A 14067-nucleotide genomic window follows, 5' to 3' on the forward strand; every position below is an offset into this window, starting at 1 on the left:
ATAATAATAATAATAATAATAATAATAATAATAATAATAATAATAATGTAAATCATACATAGTGTAAATCATTACCAACAAAAGATTTGTTGATTATTACACATCAAAGTTGAGCCATCTATTTTTTATACGATTTCACAATTTCACATATTTAATGGGCCCTAAATTTTAATTATTATCTTGAAATTTATTTACCTCTAATATAATCTTGTATATTTTCTTGTGATTTCATTAAAAAATACATGTTATTTCCTTATTTGAAAATCATATATTTTTACTTTCTTAGATTGAAGTAGTACAAAAGGTACAATAATTTATAGTTTTTCTTTCGGGCCAACAACATTCAAGGTGGTATTTCTCCATGTTTTACAGTTTATGTAAGCTAGCCAAATGTGCTTTCAACATGCTATCCTTACTCATATGAGAATGAGCTTGTAGCATACTTCTGATACTAGCCATCCAAAAAACCTACATCAACAGCTCAAAAGACTAATGAAAAGTTTAAGTTGGATAAAATTATCTCCTACTATCATTTTTGTGGCAATATTGATGGCCTAGTAATTTCCTACACATTACCATAGATTTGGGTACTTATGGATAACGATCTAGTGCATGCCTATTGTTCATCCTATTTTACTTGATGTGGTCTAAGAGAGAAATATTCCTAGCTATGTTGAACCTAACTTAGATATAATTTACACTTTTATTTGTTGTTTTCATGGAATACTTTCTATGTGTAGAATTTAAAAGTGATATCCTACATAGCATGTTTTTATATATTTATTCCTAATTATGTTCATGATCTCATGGAACCCCTGATATTTATGGTGTGATCCATTTTTTCTGACATGGAGAAGGGCCAATGTTTTCTAAATCAATCAAATGTATTATTGAAATAAATCTAATTATTCTAATGTGTAGGTGGTGGAACAAATTTTCTTGAAATATTGGACTAAGTTATATTCGTTGTCGCGTGGTGGAGAGCTACACTTGGGCCTATGTGGTATATTATCAGAGAGGTTTCAAACTACCAAGACGTATTATCGCAATGATGATTGTACTTATTACGACTGTGGATGACACATATGATATTCATGCTACCATAGATGATTGTCGGAAGTTACATGAAGCCATACAAAGGTGGAGTGGTGGACATTATATTTCTTACTAATCAGATTTATCTTTACCTATGAAACACTAATAGTTGTTTCCTATTAGCCATTTGCAAGCTCAAATATTTATGCATGGGCCAATTATTTAGTATAGTGAACCAACTTTTATTGAAATTATGTCAGTCATAATGACTAAAAAAATTAAATTGGATGTGCTAGATTGTGTATAGATACAATATCTTGGATAAGACATGAACAAATATTTGATATGAAGGGTTCCAAGATGACACACCGCAAAGAATAGGATATACCTTATATGCCTCTAGGAGTTAGTAGGAGATAATGTAAAAGGAAATCACACATGGTGAAAATTGACTGATGAGATGGTCTAATGCACTACACAGGGAACTGATTTGTCTCCAATGCAACATTATAAGCACATGACCTAAATTTAGAAATGTATGCAATATGGAATTTAGCAATAAAAAATAGCAACAATGATGACTGGTGTCACCTCAGTAGGGCCAACACCCCGCCATTGTCGTTAATTAGACGAGTTCAAGATACATCCGCCACAGATACACCATTGTTAGCATGGATCTAACAATGTTTCTAGTAGATGAAGGAGCTGCCACCATAGAGTCAAGGTGAAGTGGCATTTTTTGGGAGGTGGGGAACAACTACATCGTCAACGTACAAGGGTTCGTTGCTAGAGGATGGAAGACACATTTCTTCTCTGTCAAGGACCACCCGTCATAGATATGTCTATGTCGCACAACTATAGCAAGCATGAGGTCACTGAGCTCCTCGCGGTCATCCACTACCACTAACTGGTAACCTGGATGTGTCGGTTCTGAGGACACACATATGTGGAGATGAGAAGCTATCATTGAAAGTAGGTAGTACTCTAGGTATCTGAAGTTGGCTAGTATTTGATGCATCATTAAGGGAAGGATGTTATGGGTTGTTACCTTCAACCATGTGGTATCGTTACAACATCACCCACATACCCGCTAAGACAAAATGTAGCTATGCAGTTGCACAAATGTGTATTTTTTGAACCATGTGCGATTGGTTTGCCATTGCACATAGTTGGGAGGTCATGCCATGGAGGTGGGGCAACACAAGGATCACATCAAAATATCTCGCAACAATGGTTAAGACCAAGGCAAAAAAATTTCCCAAGTTCAGGCCCCCGTGGTGGGTAATAATCCTACTCCCCTCGCTGTCGGTTTCTCACTATCTCAAAATATATTACACGAGTATTTGGTGGCTAAAGGAACTTATAAACTAGTGGGTCAAGATCCCATCGATCTCTAGTTCTCGGCATGGTTGGCGATCTAGAGTACTTTGAACCAATCTTCCAAATTGCTCATAGTTGCTTCTGAGTGAGTTGGATTGTGATTTGCATATTCCTTTTATGCCTTAGCCTACAACTCCTTTATATATGCATCTAGGGTTCAGTACAAATCAGGTTGACTCACGCGTTCTCTAGCCGTTATACGACAGAGAGAATAAAGTTCTGGTTAGCTCATATGAAGCCAGATTCTTGCGCATATTCTTCCATCAACCCTAATTTCCTTATTTTGTAAATCGTGAGATAGAATCTTGTAGTGAGATGTTGATCTTTTATCTGGATCTGCCATCAGTAGGTCTTCATCTAGAAACAATTATGAGCACAAACAAGCTAATAGAAGTGTCTCACTATTTTCTTTTGTGCCACACACAATTGGTCCTATAGATGGGATGAAAGTGCCGTTGATATTCTGCCAGAGTACCTCAAGAGGTTGTATATGGAGTTGCTGATAACATTTAAGAATATTGAGGATGAAGTGCCAGCCAACGTCGACTACAATGTTTCCTACCTTAGAAAAGCGGTAATACATACATGCCCTTTCTATGTTAGAAAATTTGAAATTAAGAAAATATATTCATGATTATGCTTTAGCCCTTTTGATTAAGTTATTTCGCTTATCTTTTGCATGCACCCATGAATACAGTTTCAAAATCACGTCAGCGGTTATCTACAAGAAGCCGAAAGGTCACACAATAATCACTGGCCAAAATTTGAAGATCAAGTAAATTTGACTAGCCTAACGGTAGGCGGACCAACACTATCGTTGAGTGTGATGGCAGGCGTGGATAGAAAAATAATGAAGCAGTCACTCGATTGGGCAGCTGGCGTACCCGACGTTGTTATAGCAGGTGGAAAAATTGTACGTTTCATGAACGACATTGCTGCATTTAAGGTATAAATTTATATATTATTTGAAGATTAATTATAATAATAATATGTAAACACTTCATGTCGCTTTATGTATATTAACAATGCCGTATACAGCGTCGGAAGTGCAAGGGTGATGCAGCAAGCTCCGTGGAGTGTTACATCCATGAGCATGGAGTCACAGACAAGGTGGCCATTGCAAGGATCGATGAACTAATAGAAGAGGAATGGAAGATTTTGAACAAAGCTCGCTTTGAAAATCATGCGCTTCTCCCAGCCTTGCAACCAATTATTGATTTAGCACGCAGCTCGTCATTGTTCTATGATAATAGGAACGACGTGTACACAACAAGTACACATCTTCAGGAGACTGTCGAGAGCCTATTCCTCAAGCCCATCTAGCCTTAAGACCATTATACTTTCTCCGTTCCTAAATATTTGTCTTTCTAGAGATTTCAACAAATGACTACATACGAAGCAAAATGAACGAATCTACACTCTAAAATATGTCTATATACATTCGTATATGGTAGTCCATTTGAAATCCCTAAAAACACAAATATTTAGGAACAGAGGGAGTAGTACGCAACTATTGGCTGTTTAATTCTTCCACATATTTTTTCTTAGTTTTCTTATGCAAATTCAAACCTTACTTTCCCCAGTGAGTCATGTGTTTAGATGCATGAGCCTGCTCCATCTGTGTTATCTATATAAAATAAATGTTTTTCCCATGATGCACATGAGAAAATTGTCACATATGTTCAAATATCGTCATATTCTCATTTGCAACCAGAAGAACTGTCATATTCCAAAAAAATACGGGCATATTTCAGACCTTGACATGTTGAAATTTAAAGTTATTATATGGTGGTCGTCGTGTGTTGTGATATTTGTCTTGGAGTGAATGTGACCTGAATGTGAGACCTGGGTAAATTTAATGTAATGTCCATGTGAGATTTGGTGATGACCAATTTGCAATGAAACTCTTCTGAATTTGGTTTGTAGGGTTAGCTGCAAACCATAAGTGAAACTAAAATTTTAAATTATTTTATTATATAACCACTTTTGCACGTGAACCTGATAGGAATATATGCCGGAGCCAACCATGATTGTGTATTATTATCCTAGTCGGTTATGTATAGGAGCACCCCAAGGAATAGAACTGTGATGTTAATAATGCGGGACATTCACATGATAGGAGTGTTTACGCGACGACATGCAGGCATGCATATTACATGTAACAACAACAATAAATGTTGATTTTTAAACTTGAAAATGTGTTAACCCTCAAACCACATATATGATTTGCATTTTGTCTTCATTGTTGGTTTCGTCTCGACAAGAGATTGGATACTAGATCCCATGTGTAGTTTAGATGGAAAAAATCATCTTAACAAGTTTTCATGGTGTTGGTATTAAAGTTGCCACAGTCAGGGTGTTGGTATTAAAGTTGCCACGTGGCATCTTTGATACAAACACGGTGACAACTTAGACACAAATATAAGGTAACTTTCCTTATCTTGGGGTGGCAACAAATGCATCTTAAAACTAGCCACCTAGTAATTAATGAAGTAGCCATTGTGTTTATATTAAAGTTGGTACAAAGTCAATTTTCCAATATGGTAGCAAAATTTTCCAATGGCAACTTCATTTATCATGGGGTGGCAACTTTAGGGTCAGTTTTTTGTCAGAATATATTCGAGTGGGATATAGCTGAGAGTCACCCAATGATACAAAACCAGCAGTGAAAACAGATTGTAAATTGGACATATGATTTAACCTAGAAAACATTTTTGTTTTAAAGAATGTTATACTTTGCTTACATCATCATATGCATGCATACAACCACCCATTAGACTTTGCATGCTGTGATTGGGTCACGGCAAGATGAGCGAATGCTCGCCCATTACATATCGGAGACAGTTTTGTTTATGTAGCCAACTATGGTCTGATTATGTTTGGCTGGGTTTCTACACATTTCAAGGATTATGTTATTCGAGGTTTTACAAACCAACTGAGGCCAAACTGTTCTAGCCAATTTCATATAATTGAGTTGGATAATATACGAGTACTATCTCCATGGTATAACCGACTTAGAGTTGTGTACTAGAACCGACCGGGCAACCATGTTATGTACTAACCAGGACCAGCAACATAAATAGGGGGTCTGGCAAGGGCCGTGGCTCCTCCTAGGCTCTCACAAATACACGTATACCTGCTTCCTAGTCCTCCATATGTGCCAGAAAATTTGTTTGATTCAGATCATTTGGCCCCCTCCTAGCATTACATGACATGTTTGAACCCTCCATCTTAAAGTTCTGGCCCCAACACTCGTGAGGATATGGTCGGCTTGGGCGGGAATGACATTGTTGAACCTCTTGTGATAATCATTGCCGCCGGATGTGAAAGGTCTACATCTAGGATATCTTCACTATCGAAAAGCTAAAGCCCATGGAAGGCATTAGGGGTGAGCAATTGGCATCTGCCATCGCCAATGTCAGCTAGAAGGTGGCGACGCTCAACAATGATATCTTGATGTGATAGTTTTCCTGTGTCAAGTGTACTTGCCAGGAGGAGTAATTTTGCGAGGCCGACCTAATCACTGGCCTACAAGGAGGCTTCTGCCTTGTTGGCCTCTTCTTGTCGTCTCAGATGTTGTGGTGGGTCATCAATGGTGAGGGCCACAAAAAGGGAAGCAACGGTCACATTGAGCGCATCGTGGGAAACATCCTCATTGAGCACAAGGTGGCGCCAGTTGCTACTCACGACACTTGTGGTAGAGGTAATGATGACTTACTAGATGTGATGATCAAGCTACAGGAGGTCGATGATAACCCACAAGTATAGGGGATCGCAACCGTTTTTGAGGGTAGAGTATTCAGCCCAAATTTATTGATTCGACACAAGGGGAGCCAAAGAATATTCTCAAGTATTAGCAGCTGAGTTGTCAATTCAACCACACCTGGAAACTTAATATCTGCAGCAAAGTGTTTAGTAGCAAAGTAATATGATAGTAGTGGTAACGGTGGTAAAAGGTAACGATAGCAAAAGTAATATTTTTTGTATTTTGTAGTGATGATAACAATAGCAATAGAAAAGTAAATAAGCGGAGAACAATATATGGAAAGCTCGTAGGCAATGGATCAATGATAGAGAATTATGCCGGATGCGGTTCATCATGTAACAGTCATAACCTAGGGTGACACAGAACCATCTCCAGTTCATAAATGTAATGTAGGCATGTATTCCGAATATAGTCATATGTGCTTATGGAAAAGAACTTGCATGACATCTTTTGTCCTACCCTCCCGTGGCAGCGGGACCCTAGCGGATAACTAAGGGATATTAAGGCCTCCTTTTAATAGAGTACCGGAACAAAGCATTAACACATAGTGAATACATGAACTCCTCAAACTACAGTCACCACCGGTAAGTATCCCGATTATTGTCACTTCGGGGTTAACGTATCATAACACATAATAGGTGACTATAGACTTGCAAGATATGATCAAGAACTCTCATATATTGATCAAAACATAATAGGTTCAGATCTGAAATCATGGCACTCGGGCCTTAGTGACAAGCATTAAGCATAGAAAAGTCATAGCAACATCAATCTCAGAACATAGTGGATACTAGGGATCAAACCCTAACAAAACTAACTTGATTACATGATAAATCTCATCCAACCCATCACTGTCCAGCAAGCCTACGATGAAATTACTCACGCATGGCGGTGAGCATCATGAAATTGGTGATGGAGGATGGTTGATGATGATGATGGCGACGGATTCCCCTCTCCGGAGCCCCGAACGGACTCTAGATCAGCCCTCCAAAGAGAGTTTAGGGCTTGGCGGCGGCTCCGTATCGTAAAATGCGATGAATCCTTCTCCCTGATTTTTTTCTCCCCGAAAGTTAATATATGGAGTCAGGGTTGAGGTCAGTGGAGCGTCAGGGGGCCCACGAGGCAGGGGGCGCGCCCCCACCCTTGTGGACAAGTGGAGGCCCTCCCGACGTGGATCTTCCTTCCAGTATTTTTTATATATTCCAAAATAATTCTCCGTTGATTTTCAGGTCATTCCGAGAACTTTTATTTCCACTCAAAAATAACACCATGACAATTCTGCTGAAAACAGCGCCAGTCCGGGTTAGTTCCATTCAAATCATGCAAGTTAGAGTCCAAAACAAGGACAAAAGTGTTTGGAAAAGTAGATACGACAGAGACGTATCAACTCCCCCAAGCTTAAACCTTTGCTTGTCCTCAAGCAATTCAGTTGATAAACTGAAAGTGATAAAGAAAAACTTTTACAAACTCTGTTTGCTCTTATTGTTGTAAATATGTAAAGCCAACATTCAAGTTTTCAGCAAAGATTATGAACTAACCATATTCACAATAGCATTTAGGTCTCATGTCTACTCATATCAATGACATAATCAACTAGCGAGCAATAATAATAAATCTCGGATGACAACACTTTCTCAAAACAATCATAATATGATATAACAAGATGGTATCTCGCTAGCCCTTTCTGAGACCGCAAAACATAAATGCAGAGAACCTTTAAAGATCAAGGACTGACTAGACATTGTAATTCATGGTAAAAGAGATCTAGTCAAGTCATACTCAATGTGAACTAACAGTAATGAATGCAAATGACAGCGGTGCTCTCCAGCTGGTGCTTTTTGATAAGAAGATGATGACTCAGCATAAAAGTAAACAGATAGGCCCTTCGCAGAGGGAAGCAGGGATTTGTAGAGGTGCCAGAGCTCGGTTTTGAAATAGATATGAATAATATTTTGAGCGGTATACTTTCATTGTCAATATAACTACCAAGAGATGGCGATATCTTCCATGCTACACGCATTATAGGCTGTTCCCAAACAGAATGGTAAAGTTTATACTCCCCCTCCACCAACAAGCATTAATTGTTGGGTAACATAGTAATTTCAAAAAAATTCCTACACACACGCAAGATCATGGTGATGCATAGCAATGACAGGGGAGAGTGTTGTCTACATACCCTCGTAGACCGAAAGCGGAAGCGTTAGCACAATGCGGTTGATGTAGTCGTACGTCTTCACGATCCAACCGATCCAAGTACCGAACGCACGGCACCTCCGAGTTCAGCACACGTTCAGCCCGATGATGTCCCTCGAACTCCGATCCAGCCAAGTGTTGAGGGAGAGTTTCGTCAGCACGATGGCATGGTGACGATGTTGATGTTCTACCAACGCAGGGCTTCGCCTAAGCACTGCTATAGTATTATCGAGGTGGACTATGGTGGAGGGGGGCACCGCACACGGCTAAGAGATGATCAACTTGATCAACTTGTGTGTCTAGAGGTGCCCCTGTCGGTGTCAAAACCGGCGGATCTCTGGTAGGGGGTCCCGAACTGTGCGTCTAGGCGGATGGTAACAGGGGACAAGGGACACGATGTTTTTACCCAGGTTCGGGCCCTCTCGATGGAGGTAAAACCCTACGTCCTGCTTGATTAATATTGACGATATGGGTAGTACAAGAGTAGATCTACCACGAGATCAAAGAGGCTAAACCCTAGAAGCTAGCCTATGGTATGATTGTATGTCCCTACGGACTAAAACCCTCCGGTTTATATAGACACCGGAGAGGGCTAGGGTTACACAGAGTCGGTTACAATGGTAGGAGATCTACATATCCGTACCGCCAAGCTTGCCTTCCACGCCAAGGAAAGTCCCTTTCGGACACGGGACGAAGTCTTCAATCTTGTATCTTCATAGTCCAGGAGTCCAGCCGAAGGTATAATCCGGCTATCCGGACACCCCCTAATCTAGGACTCCCTCAGTAGCTCCCGAACCAGGCTTCAATGACGACGAGTCCGGCGCACAAATTGTCTTCAGCATTGCAAGGCGGGTTCTCCTCCAAATTCCGTGTACCTGTTGAATAATGTCCGGTTTCTTGTAAATGTAGCGCTCCTTGGCTTCTACGCCCAATAATGGCCATCTTCCACGTGTCAAACGAATACGAAAAGTCAGGGTATTTTTACATTTACACCCCTAGCCGCGTGAATGAGCCGCCTATTTAAGGGGACGAGGATTTAGATCCAAACCACACCTTCTCCCCTCCGCGAATATTCATCAGAGCGTATCCGACAAAGGTCCATTCTATCATGGCCGTCCGCCGCAGTTCCTCCTCTTGTCCTTCCAGCCCTCAGCCTGGAGATTGGGACAGATGATCCATCCCGCACAGCGAGCTAGTGACGCTCCAGACCAAGGGATTTCGCCCCCCGGCCTATATGGTCCCGGTTCGAGCCAGACTTGCCACCTATAATGGCGGAGAGCAAGCGGAGAGCGCCCCCAATCCCTCCAAAGGAGAGCGGGTATGCCTTGTCCCTTACTTAATAAGAGGGATCGGATTTCCAATTCATCCGTTTCTCCGGGGGCTCCTGGAGTTCTATGGCCTCCAGCTGCACAACCTCACGCCTGCCTCCATATTGCATATCACGGGCTTCGTAGCCCTTTGCGAGCTGTTTTTGGGCTGCGAGGCTCATTTCGCGCTGTGGAAAAGGCTATTCTGCCTTGTTCCCCATTCTCAGAAGCGGCCAATATATCAAGTGGACGGAGCCAAAGTGTGGCGCATCACCGGGACCGGATATCTATCCGGAACCCCAAAGAAGGCGTCCGAGGGCTGGCCTTCGGAATGGTTTTATATAGAGGACGTCCCGCTGCCGAATCCTGTCCGGATCAGCCTCCCTGAGTTCGACAGTGCTCCCCTAAAGAAGCGCCTAAGCTGGCGTCCACGGAGCCCTCAGAGGGAAAGCGTCAAGGACGTTCTTTACCTGATGGGCCGGATAAGATTGTTAGCTCATTTCGGACTAACCATGATCGGGGTCATGGCCGCATGCATCATGCGAGGGGTGCAGCCGCTTCAGTATAGAGGCCACCCCATGTGGGACTTCAACGGGGAGGACAACGCCACCCGCCACGGCCGTAAGGGATCGGATTCGGCTGCCGCTCTAATAAAGATCTTGTCCGCTTTGTACAAGGGAGAATAGGAGGAATTTCTCCGCGCCAACCCACATGGTGGATTTTCTATGTACAATCCCCCAAGTTGGGTAAGTGGACACTTTTACTTGCCCATCCGTTTTCTATTCCCATCGTTAAATATTCAGTCTAACGACTTCAATGCAGGAACTGCGCCAGGCTGTTAAAGAAATAAACAGCCCTCCTCCACAACCCGAGGATCCAGGACGGTCCCTCGACCCGGCCTCTCAAGAGGATCCGGACTTATCTGTGGAGCTGATTGATGGGGTGTTTCATCAATTGAGCAAGAACAACGCCTTGGTGGCCATTACGGCCGATTACCCAGGGCTACTCCCAGCCTCACAGGTAACTGAGACCGATGTCCCAGCACTTTGAAAAGGGATCTATCCTCGCGTGTTTTCGATTGTCGTATGACAACCGTGTTTTGCAGGGGAGGTCCTTGAGATAGGAGGCCGAGCCTGCAGTGACTAGCCAACGAGAGTCGGCAAGGCCCCGCAGGCTGAAAAGAAGTGCGGTCCGGACAAAGACACCGGCGCAAAGGTATAGCGCGCCATCTTATTCCTAGGTGTTATTCCTTCAAGGAATATTAATGCTCGTGCTCTCTTCAGGACGAAGAGACCTCGCCGGACTATATCTGGAGAGATTGCCAATCGCGCCTCCACCAGCCAGGCTTTGGAGCCTGGTCCGGAAGCGGAGGTGAACACAAGGCGCGCACCGGACGCTCCTCCGACAGAGGATGCGGACAGGCTGTCTGCCACCAATTCCGAGGTGGAGAGTGCCATGAACCACAGGCGTCGCCGGACAGTTCTTCGTGACGCTTGTTTCTCCCAAGAGGCATTGGATGCCTTCAATTCGGGAGATGCGTACCTCCGTGCCGCTCAAAATGGTCTAGCTAAAGCCACGGAGCAATATGTAAAAGACATACGAGTAAGAAAATTTTGGTAATTATATATATACCAGTAGCCCCCGAGACTTGAAACAGTTAGAATAACTGATTTAAGGATCATTTGTTATGCAGGTTCTTACAGAAAAGAATACCCTACTGTCCCAGGAGCTGGAAGAGTGCAAAGGCCAACTTGAGGCCGCACTGGCCGCGGCAGGGGAGCCCAAGGAGACCCCCTCTGGTAATATACGCTTCGAAAGATAAGTATTTTGCGAAGTGCGGTGTGGGTGCAAATCTGACAAATGAAATTGCAGATGGCGCCGGATTAAATCCGGAAAAGCAACAACTCCTACGCCAGCTGAAGGCTGGTGAGAGTGTGCTGACAAAGGTGAGGCGGGAGAAGAACGATCTCCAAGATGCCAACACCAAGCTGGGCGTTGAACTGAAGGATGTTCGTGCCCAGCTGTTGGACTCCATTAAGGAGAACCAGCGGCTTCGACGCGGCATATTTAGTAAGTGCTTAAGCGAACTTTGAAAAAAGAGTTCGGCGAGGAAGTCGACTAATAGAGTAATGTCTGTAGGTATGCTAACAGGTCGTCCTGCAGAGGAAATGCCCAGTTCTACGGGTGACCTTCTTCCCGAGCTCTCACAACTACATGAGCGAGTTCAGCAGGTGATGCAAGGCGTCGCCCAGGCCTTGTGGCCATCCGTCTCCATGCCCGAAGGCCTTGGAGAGATTGTAGAGAAGCTTAAGGGAGCACGGCGGCGCTTCCGATTGTGGAAGATGCCGTCCTACCATCAAGGCGCCAGGGAGGCCTGGGCCATGTCGAAGACATGGTACACGAAGGCTGACCCAAACCACATGGCCGAGGTCGGACCCGTGGGGCCCGATGGGAAGGAGATCCCTGTGAGCTTAGTATACGGCCAAGTAGAATTGGCCGCAAAGTATTCCCAACAGGACTGTAAGCTAGACAGCCTGTTAGATGGTATTGAAGAGGAATACAATCAGTCAGATTGACTATGTAATTTTAATAGACATGTGTAATGCCTTCTAGCCGGATTGTAGATCGTTTGTCATGGCCGACCTTTTCGCTTCAACCTCGGGACCTGACGGTCCGGAGTGTATCTGAATACCCTCGCGGTTATATAAGAACCGGGGTATGCATGGAGACCAGGCGTAGGGGTCATTAGTGCTTGAACAGACAAGTGCCCAACTAGTTATGTTATATTACATGGTTAGTAAGAAACATCTTCCAGGGAGAATAGTTCCGTTAGGGGTTCCTTTCCCTAGGAGGCATGCCCTAAAGTGCATGTCCATTCTGTGAAAAGAGACGCGGGAAAAACATCTGGGGGCGTATAGATAAATAAGTGAAAAAAAGATCATCTTTAGTTCACCGACCGAATATTCCCTTAAGAACGCTAGCTTTCGGCTTCACCCAGTCTGAGGTACACATCCGGCTGACCCGGCAGTAACAATCGCGGAGGTGCTCCCTTTACCACCTAGCCGAACAATCGGGAACGTAGGGGTAAGCACAGGAGCGAGGCAACCCAGCTTGGCCAAAACTTAAGTCATATCGATGCATATAATGGTGAATAAAAGGTACATGCGGAAGTGTGATACATGTGTTGCGCATGAAGCCCGTATAAATAAGCTTCTGTTTAAAGAAGCCCCCAGGTTTAATGAGCGCGGATAGCGCGTCACTTTATGAGCCTTTAAAGGCTATAAGAGAGGGAGAGAGGGGAGAAGGAGAGAAATATAAGACATAAAGTATATAAAAAATGGACAGAGGAAGGAGACGAACACAGAGTCCGGCGCTAGGCATAGAATCTTCGGAGACGGGCTGCGTTCCATGGATTCGGCTCGAGTCGGTTATCCGATGCATCTCGCAGGCGGTACGCTCCACCAGTCAGGACTTGGTCAATTATGAAGGGACCTTCCAACTTGGGCTTGAGTTTGTCCTTTTTCTTGTCCGTCAGGCGTAGAACTAATTCGCCAACGTTGTAATTTTTGGCACGTACTTATCAGCTTTGGTATCTTCGAGCCTGCTGTTGATAGAATGCGGAACGGGCTTTTGCCATGTCACGCTCTTCCTCCAAGGCGTCCAAACTATCCTGCCGATCGATCTCGGCTTCTCTTTCTTCGTACATGCGCACTCGAGGTGAGTCATGAATTATGTCGCAGGGCAAAACTGCCTCTGCGACGTACACCATGAAGAATGGTGTGTATCCGGTGGTTCGATTCGGCGTGGTCCGCAGCCCCCAGAGTACGGAGTCGAGCTGGCCGTTAAGGGACTGCACTAATCTAGGTTTGATGACGCTCATGATAAGACCATTTGCACGTTCGACCTGGCCGTTAGTTTGTGGGTGATAGACGGAAGCATAATCGAGCTTGGTGCCCATGTTTTTACACCAGAGTTTTACCTCGTTGGCCGTAAAGTTCGTGCCGTTATCAGTGATGATGCTTGGGGGATTCCATGACGGTGTACAACCCCGGATATAAAGTCTATCACCGGTCCGGATTCGGCCGTCTTAACAGGCTTGGCTTCTATCCATTTGGTGAACTTATCCACCATGACCAGTAAGTATTTTTTCTTGTGGGTTCCGTCTTTAAGGGGTCCAACCATGTCAAGCCCCTAGACCGCGAAGGGCCAAGTGATGGGGATAATTTGGAGGGTGGTGGGTGGCATATGGCTTTGGTTTGCAAAAAGCTGGCAACCGACGCATCGTTGGACTAAGTCCTGGGCGTCAGCCCGGGCCGTCGGCCAATAAAAGCCTGTACGGAAGGCCTTGCTTACAAGGGATCGAGCTGCAGCGTGATGACCGCCGAG

General features: G+C 43.9%; 1 pseudogene; it reads left to right on the forward strand.

Annotated features, from left to right (window-relative positions):
• The window catches only part of LOC119271901, an 8241-nt pseudogene extending 4503 nt beyond the window's left edge, over window positions 1–3738 (forward strand).
• The last annotated feature ends 10329 nt before the right edge of the window (window positions 3739–14067 follow it).

The sequence above is a fragment of the Triticum dicoccoides genome, chromosome 3A, assembly GCF_002162155.2.
Source record: "Triticum dicoccoides isolate Atlit2015 ecotype Zavitan chromosome 3A, WEW_v2.0, whole genome shotgun sequence".
Taxonomy (NCBI): domain Eukaryota; kingdom Viridiplantae; phylum Streptophyta; class Magnoliopsida; order Poales; family Poaceae; genus Triticum; species Triticum dicoccoides.